We start from the raw sequence: 11,531 nt of genomic DNA, 5'->3' as shown, positions 1-11,531 counted from the left end.
GTACAATCGACAATATACATACATACAAATATAAACATGCATGGTAATTTGAAATGGGACTTAATATCCAACTTTCAAATCCTAAATGTGAAATATTAGTACACAATAATGATAAAAATGATAAAAATTACATAAATATATCCAATAACATAAGCTTAAACATGAATAATTAAAAAGATAAAAACATAAAAATCATAAAAATAACTAATGGAACCAAATCAGTCTGGATAGGGGTTCCAGTTCATCTCGTCAGGTGGGTTCCATTGCTGGTTATAGGTGTTCTGATAGGCTTGGTTATAGTCATACCGGTTAAAGGGTGGTCGGATGTCAGGGTTGTGTGGCGGAAAATGAGCAGGTCGAGTAGGCATGTAATTATTTGGTACCTGATATGATAGCTGGCTCATGATTTGGTGCTGATGAACTAACCAGCTATCGTGTTGGCGTCACCTATAATCCTCGTATACTCGCTCGGAGTTCCATTGCTCATACATACTATGTCTGGCCGCGCTCGTCATTACTTCCTCATCTATACGAACGTGGACGTCAAGAATAGCATCTCGAAAGACATCCCTAATGTCTTCCACTTCCTCCATTTCCTCGTCTGAGACTCTCTCTACCTGAGGATGATTACCTTCATAGGGCAATGCCTGGTTGCGTCTACTCTTCAATACCTTAGCACCCCACATAAACCGCAATCCTATGGTCTCATCCTGTTCTCTACAAACCTGTAATGGACCCCCTTGGTTCCTATCAATACCTAAATAATCTCCAATGAGAGTAACAAAAATACCTCCTCCTATTATACTCCCGTCCTGCATTCCTTCTACCATTTTAGATAAATAAAAACCAACACAGTAAGGGATATTAACAAAGCTTCTCGGGTCTCGAATACACTTTAGGTAAAATAAATCATGTACGGTCATTTTCTCCTTATTGTGATCTCTCTGTGTAATCGAGTTAGCAAAAAATCTATGAATTACACGAAGCTCGGCTTTGTTAATATGTAAGTAGGAGTGTTTTCCTCCTAGTGTAAAAACATTATAGTTTGACATATGCCTCCAAACGGCGTTCGAGTCAAAGTTCCTATCTACCCTTTCACCACGATAAATCAAACTCATACAATTGGGTAGTAGCAATTCACTAGGAGTGTAAATCTGTAATGGCCTGGCCATGTCCATCATGGACATCCTGTACATCCTACCGCCAAGGATAAATCTAAGAAAACTTCTATCATCTAACCTATCTACATCTACGTTTAACGCTATAGTACTCATCAACTCAACACACCATTCCTTATATACAGGTCTACGAATGGTGAAAAGACATTCCCAATCTGTAAAAGAAGAACTGCCATACCTTTGAATCAAATGCTGTCTAACACGGTCAGCTAGATGGACCATTTCCGAAGGATTCCATTCAATTACCCTCGGCACTTCTACCTCTTTTGTTACCAATTTAAATTTATTATTTTGATATGCCGGGTAATCTCTCCATCGTGTATCGAATCTCAGATTAGGATGCAATGTGTGTTCCGGAATTGTTGAGTATTCTACAGGTGGATGTGGCGAAAATACTATGAATTCATTAGGTAACTGTAGCGGGTCATAATAAGGTATGTGCTGATCAGGCTGTTGTTATGGTTCCTGTTGTGGTACTTGTTCAGGTTCATATTGCATTTCTGGTTCTGGTTTTGGAGCTGGAGCAGGTCGTCTAGATGATGATGATCCAGAACCTCCAGTATCGGCTTTCTGCAAAACACATTAAACACAAAGTTTGTGCATCCAAATATGCATTAGTGTTAGCAAAATAACAACTTAAAACAATCACAATAACATGTTAAATCAAAATTAAACTTATACACATTTTCACATTTTTTTACAATTCTATACTTTTTCAAATAAGCACATATGAAAATGTATACAAAGTTCATAAGCATTTAACTCAAATAACATGTCAAAATAGTTATTAATAATAATTAAACAAGTCTCAAATGGCAATTATATCAAATTAATCAAGTTCATGAATTTTAGACTTAAAAAGTCCACTTTAATCTCCAAAAATCATGTTTAGGATCAATGTTTGGATCATTTAACTACCTAAACATGTGACACTACTCAATTTTGCAATAATTCATGACAAAAATCGGCCTTAACCTGTTTATATCAAAAAGTCCCAAATTGCTCAAGAACACAAACCCTAGATTTCTAAAAATTTTGAAGTTTTTGGCTTCAAATCATGTTAAATAGCATCAATCTAGGTTATACATGCATAAAATACTATCAATTTAACACTAATTACACTAGAAATTAACAAAATTGCATTAGGTAAAATATTGGTAATTATCACAAAAACTAGGAATTTATAGAGTTTAGGGTGTAATTTTTACCTTTTTGCTGAAGAATGCGAATCTAGGCATGATTAGAGCAAGAAATTTGACGAATTACGGTGAAAAATTGCAAATTTTAGAGATTATTTTGGGGTATTTTCGTATGTGTGTGTGGAGTGGTAAAGAACACAGCTCGCTGAGAGTTTTTGATCTAGCCAGTTTTCCAGCCTCATGCAATCGCATGAGGTTGGTATGTAAACCCCATGCGATCGCATGGGGTGCCGGGTACAGTGATTTGGCCTTTTTTTTTTGGCATACTTTAATTTAATAAGATTAAAAATAATGATAATAAAAGTTCTCGTCCCTCCCTCGGGTAAAGCAATTTCGGTTCAATGACCTAGTCTTCAACTCATGACGAATTTTAAAAATCATATTTTTAACTTAGCGAAATAAAGTAAATTTTTGTTTTTAAATTCACACCAAACTTAAATTTAAAATGCATAAAATTAAAAATTCATATTAAAAATTCACACCAAACTTATATTATTTTTTTGTTTTTATACATACAAACTTATATTAAAAATATTAATTTTTCAGATATTTATAATTTTAAAGAAGTTTACAATATTAATTTAATATTTGTATATTAATTTTAAAAACATGATAAAAATAAAATTGAAAATCTTTTTGGTCTTTTATCCCACTTTAATCAATCAAATATTATCAAAAATATATGCCCCTCTTTTCGGTAAAGTAATTTCGGTTTCATAACCTAATTTAACTCATGATGAATTTTTGAAATATTTTGGGTTGATTGATTAAAGATATTTAAACCTTAAGAATAAACGGTAAATTTCGCAGTGATGTAATAAATTTTTTGTATGATATCAATAATTTCGGTCGCAAGACCTAATTTCATCGAATACCAATTTAATACTTTATAGTGAACAAATTAGCGTTTATTATCAAAAGGTTAAAAAAAAAATGAAAACTGTACATACTTACCTGTGAGAAAGATTTCTTAATGATATGCTCTAGCCCACTCATAAGATAGTCGGACTAATTGGTTTTTCATGGCTACATAGGCGTAACCTCGAGCATTCAACGTTTTTTCTTCTAAACATATGAACGGTCCATCTCTGCATAGCGAAACAAATTCGGTATTGGAAAATGTCTGATTCGTCGAGCATTTTCCTTCGTGTGACCATTTTACGAATTTGTGACATCTTTCAAGGTGTCGTGCTCTTCTTTTCGCTGCGGATTTTGATTTTTCTTTACCAAATTGTAACTTATTATTTTTGCATCTGGATTCTTTTCTTACTCCGTCCAATTTACCTCTGATTAATGATACTATTTCACTTGGAAGGGTGTCATTATTACGTTTAGTGATCAAAGCGTGTAGCATTAGACCATGGTTTAATTCACAGGAAGTCTTCATCTCGTAAAACCTAAAAAAATAAAAATTCAGAATGGGGGGAGAAGACTAGTTCTTTAGGGTATGCTAGGGAAAGACCATTCGGGTTCCATTTTCGAGAGCTACATGAAAACAGAAAATCTAACTCTAACAGAAATACATATTATCCTTTAAAGACTTGATTCTCCCCACACTTAGTTAGCTGTGGTGTCGAAATCGTGATTAACTTCGTTGTCAACTTCCATTGGACTATCTATGTAATGTTTAACTCTGTGACCATTAACCTTAAATTCAATCCCATTTGAATTTATCAATTCTACTGTTCCATATGGGAAAACTCTTTTGACTATGAATGGTCCAGACCATCTTGATTTCAATTTTCCAGGAAATAGCTTGAATCGTGAATTGAAAAGAAGAACTCTGTCTCCTTCTTTAAATTCTTTTGAACTTCTGATTCTTTTATCATGCCATTTCTTCGTTCTTTCCTTATAGATCAACGAATTTTCGTATGCTTCATGTCTTAATTCTTCTAATTCATTTAATTGACTTAATCGTAGACGTCTAACTTCATGTAAATCAAGATTACATGTCTTCAAAGCCCAAAATGCTTTATGTTCATTTTCTACTGGAAGATGACATGCTTTTCCGTAAACGAGTTTGAAAGGTGTAGTTCCAATTGGAGTTTTGTAGGCTGTTCTAAAAGCCCAGAGTGCATCCTCCAATTTCATGGACCATTCCTTCGGATTTGATCCTACGGTTTTCACTAGAATACGTTTTAAAGCTCGGTTGGTATTTTCAACTTGTCCACTTGTCTGTGGATGATATGCGGTTGAGATTTTATGAGTTACTCCATATCTTTTAAGAACTTTCTCAAGTTGATTATTACAGAAATGAGTTCCCCGATCACTTATTAAAGCTTTCGGTGTTCCGAACTTTGCAAAAAGACGTTTTAAAAAGTTGACTACAACTCGTGCATCGTTAGTCGGGAGAGCTTGTGCTTCCGCCCATTTAGATACATAATCAATGGCTACGAGAATGTAGAGATTATTATGAGATTTTGGAAATGGACTCATAAAGTCAATACCCCAAATGTCAAATACTTCACATACTTGAATGACATTTTGTGGCATTTCATCACGTTGACTTATTTTTTCGGCCCTTTGACATGCATCACAGGATTTGCAAAGAAGGTGTGCGTCTTTGTAAATTGTAGGCCAATAGAATCCAGCATCATAAACTTTTCTTGCTGTGAGTTGAGGCCCATAATGCCCTCCTATTGGTCCTGTGTGACAATGGTTTAAGATTTTACTAGCTTCATCTCCGAATACACATCGGCGTATTATTCCATCGGGACAACTTTTAAACAAATGTGGATCTTCCCAGAAATAGTGTTTTATATCACTAAAGAATTTCTTTCGTTTTTGGTACGACAATCCTTTTTCAAGGAATCCACATACTAAATAGTTTGCATAGTCTGCAAACCATGGAATTTCATTATAATCTATTTTCAATAGATATTCATCAGGAAAGTTGTCTTGTATGGCCGATTCATTTAGAAATTCTAATTCAGGATTTTCAAGACGAGAAAGATGATCAGCGGCGAGATTTTTTGCTCCTCTTTTATCTCGGATTTCAATATCGAACTCTTGTAAGAGTAAGATCCAACGGATTAATCGTGGTTTGGCATCTTGTTTTGAAAATAGGTATCTAAGAGCAGAATGGTCGGTATAGACCACCGTTTTAGCTAGAACGAGATATGAACAAAATTTGTCAAAAGCAAAGACAATAGCAAGGAGTTCTTTTTCAGTAGTTGTGTAATTTGTTTGTGCTCCTTGTAACGTCTTACTTGCATGATAAATAGGTTGAAATCGTTTTTCAATCCTTTGTCCTGAAACGGCTCCCATTGCAAAATCACTTGCATCGCACATAAGTTCAAACGGTAAATTCCAATTTGGTGTTATCATGATTGACGCATTAGTGAGTTTTTCTTTAAGAATATTAAAAGATTTGATGCAGTCATCTGAAAAGATGAATGGAGCATCCTTTTCTAGGAGTTTATTCATAGGAGTGACAATTTTAGAAAAATCTTTTATAAAACGTCGGTAAAAACCGGCATGCCCTAGAAAACTTCTAACTCCTCTAACATTGGTGGGATGTGGAAGTTTAGCAATTACATCTACTTTAGCTCTATCCACTTCAATTCCTTCCTTTGAAATTTTATGACCAAGAACGATGCCTTCTTTAACCATGAAATGGCATTTCTCCCAATTAAGAACTAGATTTGATTGTTCACATCTAATAAGCATTCGTTCAAGATTAACTAGACATGATTCAAATGTATCACCGAAGACTGAAAAGTCATCCATGAAAACTTCCATGCATTCTTCTATCATGTCATGAAAAATTGCCATCATGCACCTTTGAAAGGTTGCAGGGGCGTTGCAAAGTCCAAATGGCATGCGTTTGTAATCAAAAGTACCATAAGGGCACGTGAATGTGGTTTTCTCTTGATCCTCGGGTGCTATTGGAATTTAAAAATATTCGGAAAAACCATCAAGGAAACAATAGTAACTATTTCCGGCTAATCTTTCCAACATTTGATCAATAAAAGGTAAGGGAAAGTGATCTTTTCTGGTGGCATCATTTAATTTTCTATAATCAATACAAACACGCCATCCTGTTACAGTCTTAGTAGGAATAAGCTCATTTTTCTCATTTGTGATGACAGTCATGCCACCCTTCTTAGGTACGCATTGAACTGGGCTTACCCATGGACTATCAGAAATTGGATAAATTAAACCTGCATCTAGCAGTTTAATAATTTCTTTCTTAACAACATTTTACATATTCGGATTTAGTCTTCATTGGCGTTGCACATACGTTTTATGACCTTATTCCATAAGGATTTTATGTGTGCAATACGAAGGACTTATTCCTTTAATATCATGAATCTTCCATGCAATAGCTGGTTTATGAGCTTTTAGCACATAAATGAGTTGAGATTTTTCATTTTCAGTAAGAGAAGACGATATTATTATAGGTAATTCAGATTCACCAAGTAAATAAGCATATTTCAAATGGTTTGGAAGTGGCTTTAACTCTAATTTCGGTGGTTCTTCTATCGATGATTTATATCGATATCTGTCTTCTTCTTTTAGCATTTGAATTTCTTCTGTTGTTGGTTTATATCCATTACCCATAAGTGTAGCTAACATTTCAGTTTCATTAATTGGTGCAGTACCTTCTCCTAAAGAACATTCTCCTGTTCCTTGTAATTCTAGAAATTCTTCTAACAATTCTGCATGTGATTCTATAGTTTGAATATAATAACATGTATCATCTGCAGATTGCGGTTGTTGCATTGCTCAATCAACAGAAAAGGTAACACTCTCATCCTCTATACTTAGGGTCAGTTTCTTACCAAACACGTCTATCATTGCTTTAGCCGTGTTTAAAAATGGTCTTCCTAATATGAGAGGAACTTGAGAATCTTCTTCCATGTCCAGAACAACAAAATCTACTGGAAATACTAAAGTACCAACTTTAACTAGCATGTTTTCCATTATTCCTCTAGAATATTTTATTGATCGATCGGCTAGTTGTATACTTATTCTTGTTGGTTTCAATTCTCCAAGGTCTAGTTTAGCGTATAGTGAATACGGAATTAAATTTATACTAGCACCTAAGTCTGCCAATGCTTCTATTGAACTAAGACTACCCAGAAAACATGGAATTGTGAAACTTCCTGGATCAGATAGTTTTTCTGGTATCTTATTCAACAGCACTGCTGAACAATTAGCATTCATAGTAACAGCCGAGAGTTCTTCCATTTTCTTTCTGTTCAAGATTAAATCTTTCAGTAATTTAACATATCTAGGCATTCCTGAAATCACATCAATGAAAGGAAGATTTACATTTATCTGTTTAAACATATCCAAGAATTTGGATTGCTCGGCTTCAAGTCTCTCCTTTCTCATTTTACTCGGGTAAGGAAGTGGTGGTTGGTACGGTTTAACATAAGGTTTAGCCTTAACTGTGTTATCTTCATTAACCTTTTCAACTACCGGTTCTTTTTCCTTATCTTGTTCAGGTTGTGGTTCTTGTGGAGTAGGAATAGCGTCATCAGAAATTAAAGGTATTTCAGGTGGTTTAAGTGTAATACCACTTCTTGTGGTAATGGCTTTAGCTGTTTCATTCCGGGGGTTAGCATTTGTATCACTAGGTAAACTTCCCGGTTTTCTTTCACCTATCAACCTTGTTAGGTTACTTACCTCTTGTTCCAAATTTTGAATAGAAGCTTGTTGATTTCTAAATGCTTGAGCATTTTGTTCATTGGTTTGTTTCTGAGATGTGAAAAACTATGTTTGAGATTCAACTAGCTTCATCATCATATCTTCTAAATTTGGCTTTTTATCATCGGTTTGTGGTGGTTTGTTTTGAAAATTAGGTCTTTGCTGGTTGTAAGTATTATTGGATACTTGTTGATTGCTAGGTCCTTGTTGGTTGTTGTATGGAATATTTCGGTTATAATTGTGGTTTTGATTATAGATTGGTCTTGACGGTTGATAATTATTCTGATAATTATTTCCAGGCCTTTGGTTTATGTATGAAACATTCTCTCTTTGTTCCATTGTTAGTTCAATACTGAGACAATATTTTGTCAAATGTGGTCCTCCACACTGCTCACAACTAATTCGTATTGTGTGTATATCCTTAGTCATCTTTTCCATTCATCTCTTGACAGCATCTATCTTTGCAGAAATGGAATCTAAGTCATGGCTAGAATCGGCTCTATCTGCTTTAGATGATCTAACGATATCTTTTTCTTGGTGCCACTCATGTGAGTGGGAAGCAGTGTTATCAATAATTTTATAAGCATCAGTTTCTGTTTTCTTCATAATGAAACCACCAGCTGCTATATCAATGTCTTTCCTTGTAGTGATGTCGCATCCTTGGTAGAATATTTGTACTATTTGACAAGTGTCTAAATCATGTTGCGGACATCCTCTCAATAACTTTCCAAATCTTGTCCATGCCTCATATAGAGTTTCATTTGTCTTTTGTGTGAACGTAACAATTTCTCCTTAAAGTCTCACGGCTTTAGATGCCGGAAAGAATTCTTTAAGAAATTTTTCAACTAAAACGTCCCATGTATCAATCGCCCCTTCAGGTAACGATTCCAACCAATCTTTGGCTTCTCCCTTTAAAGTCCAGGGAAATAACATGAGATATATCTGTTCATCTTCAACTTCTCTTATTTTAAATAGAGTGCAGATCCTATTAAAGGTACGAAGATGTTCATTTGGATCTTCCTTCGGCGCACCACTAAATTGGCATTGATTAGTCACCATATGTAGAATTTGTCCTTTGATTTCATAATCTGGCGCATTAATGTCTGGATGAGTAATTGCGTGACCTTGGCCAGTGCGTTTAGCTCTCATTCGGTCTTCCATACTTAAAGGTTCCAGATTTTCCATGATTGAATTTGTTGAATCTGAATCACTAAAGGATTCTGATTTAATGGTTGGTTCCTCAACAATCTCTGTTTGAATGATTGGTGGTTCCGGAGGAAAAATTAATGGTTCAGGATCTATGAATTGTCCTTGAATATTCTCCGGATTCTCAATTGTGAGGTCGGGTTCAAAAAATGGATTTTCGGAAATTTGAATTGGAGTACTTGGTCGACTAGATGACGATTCTAAAGAAAAATCAACGGCGACAATATTTGCTAGATGTCTTGATCGAGTTACAGGTGGTGAACGTACAAAAGGTGGTGAACGTTTTGCTCGGTGCATTCACTAAATATCCTATTAGTTTTTAAAAAGAAAGAAAAATTATATAAGTTATCCAATTAATAGACTTTTCTGATTTTTCTCACGTTTCGAATAGCCAAAAGATGCAGCAGAGGGGCAGGATTCGTTTGGTCTCAATATAATTGAGTACTGTTTGGCTCCAATAACCCGGTCCACGTACAAATCCAACTATTACACGAACCAGAAAATTTTGATGTCTATCAATTTAACCGTTTAAAATAATTTTTCGTAATTTTAAGAAATTTTAGAGAAGAAATAGAATAAAAATCTATGTCCTAAAAACTAGACTGACGAGAAATAAGAAAGAAAAAGAGTGCGTCGAAAAACGTCGAAAAAAAATTGAAAAATAATAGGCGTCGAAAAATAAAAATAAGAAAGTAGCGCGTCGAAACTTAAAAAGGAATTAAAAACTAAGAATTAAAAGTTGCGTCTAAAAATATTAAAGCTTAATAGAAAAACTATATCCTAAATGACAATAACTTAAAAAGGTACTAAAATATAAAAACAGCGTCGCAAAATTCTAAAGCACCTAAATCTTAGTTTAAAGAAAAAGCACTTAAGGGATTTTACGGCAAAGCCTAAAAATCTAGAAATAAAAATAACTATGGTGAAAACTATGTCTTAAAACTAAATACGAGCGAAAAATACAAATATTACACTAAAACAATTAAAAAGAGACAAAATATAAAAATATACTAAAAGTTGTAAAAAGTACAATTTTTTATAAAAATATTATTTTTATGTTATTTATTTAATAAAACTATTAATTTTATAAATTATTTAAACTAATTAAACTAAATATACAAAATAATAATAATAACTAAATTATATAATAATAATACCCTAATTAGGGTTTAATTTAAATAATAATAATAATAATTACTCCGTAATGATTACAGAATTGGGGTTGTTTGGCGTGTCAGACACTCTCATGCGATCGCATGAGAAATTGCCTTCGGGCTCATGCGATCGCATGAGCTAGGGTTTCGGGCCAGTGAATGGGCTGCTACAGCACTGGACTCGAGTGTTTTTATTTTTTATATATATTTTTTTCTGTTTTGCTGATTTATATATTTATAATGTATTTATATAAATTAAATAAAACTTATATTTTTATAAAATAAAGATAAAGAAACTTTTATAGAACTTAAATATTTAACAAACTCTTAAAAATATTTATATTTTTATTTTCTTTTTTATATTTTCGAATATTTAAAACGTATTTTTACAAAAGCGTATTTTTTTTTTACAAAAGTAAACTAAAAATTAATAAAAATCTTTTTTATATATATATATATAGCGTTGCGCTTCCGGCGTTTTAGCAGAATTGTCCCCGGCAGCGGCGTCAAAAATACTTGATGTGTGCGAGGCGTACTAGGAAATAGTGTATATTTTACTAGGAAATACTATTAAATACGATATAATTTTACACAAGATATTTATTTATTTATAGAATGGATATACCTAAACCTTGCTACAACACTTATAGGCAGTGTACCTAATCGTACAGTAGTGTAGTTTTTAGTAAGTCCGGTTCGTTTCACAGGGAAATCTTTTAAACAAAGCTTAACGCTATATTAGTTTTAATTTATAAAAATACAAATATATATATATAAGTAATATTATTATTATAAAAGGGGGTTTTTACGTTTTAATGACCGCTTTGTCAATTTTTAAAACTTTAGTCACAGTTAAAACCTAATGTAAAATATTAAATAAATAAAAGACTTAATTTAAAGCGTAAAGTAAATAACGATAATTAAAAAGTGCGAAAATTAAAAGTGCAATTAAATACAATGACAATAAATAAAAATGCAATAATTAGAAGTGCAATTAAATATGAAAATAAAGGAATTATGCTTATTTAAACTTCCGTAATCATGATGTTTGACGTGTTGATTTTTAGTTTAATGCCCATGGGTTAATTGTCATTTGTCCTGGATTATTTAATATGTCCGTCTGGTTTTTGTCCATAACA

Source organism: Rutidosis leptorrhynchoides, chromosome 1 (assembly GCF_046630445.1).
Source record: "Rutidosis leptorrhynchoides isolate AG116_Rl617_1_P2 chromosome 1, CSIRO_AGI_Rlap_v1, whole genome shotgun sequence".
Classification (NCBI taxonomy): Eukaryota; Viridiplantae; Streptophyta; class Magnoliopsida; order Asterales; family Asteraceae; genus Rutidosis; species Rutidosis leptorrhynchoides.
The sequence above is the reverse complement of the archived record's forward strand: the minus strand, read 5'-3'. Positions refer to the sequence as shown.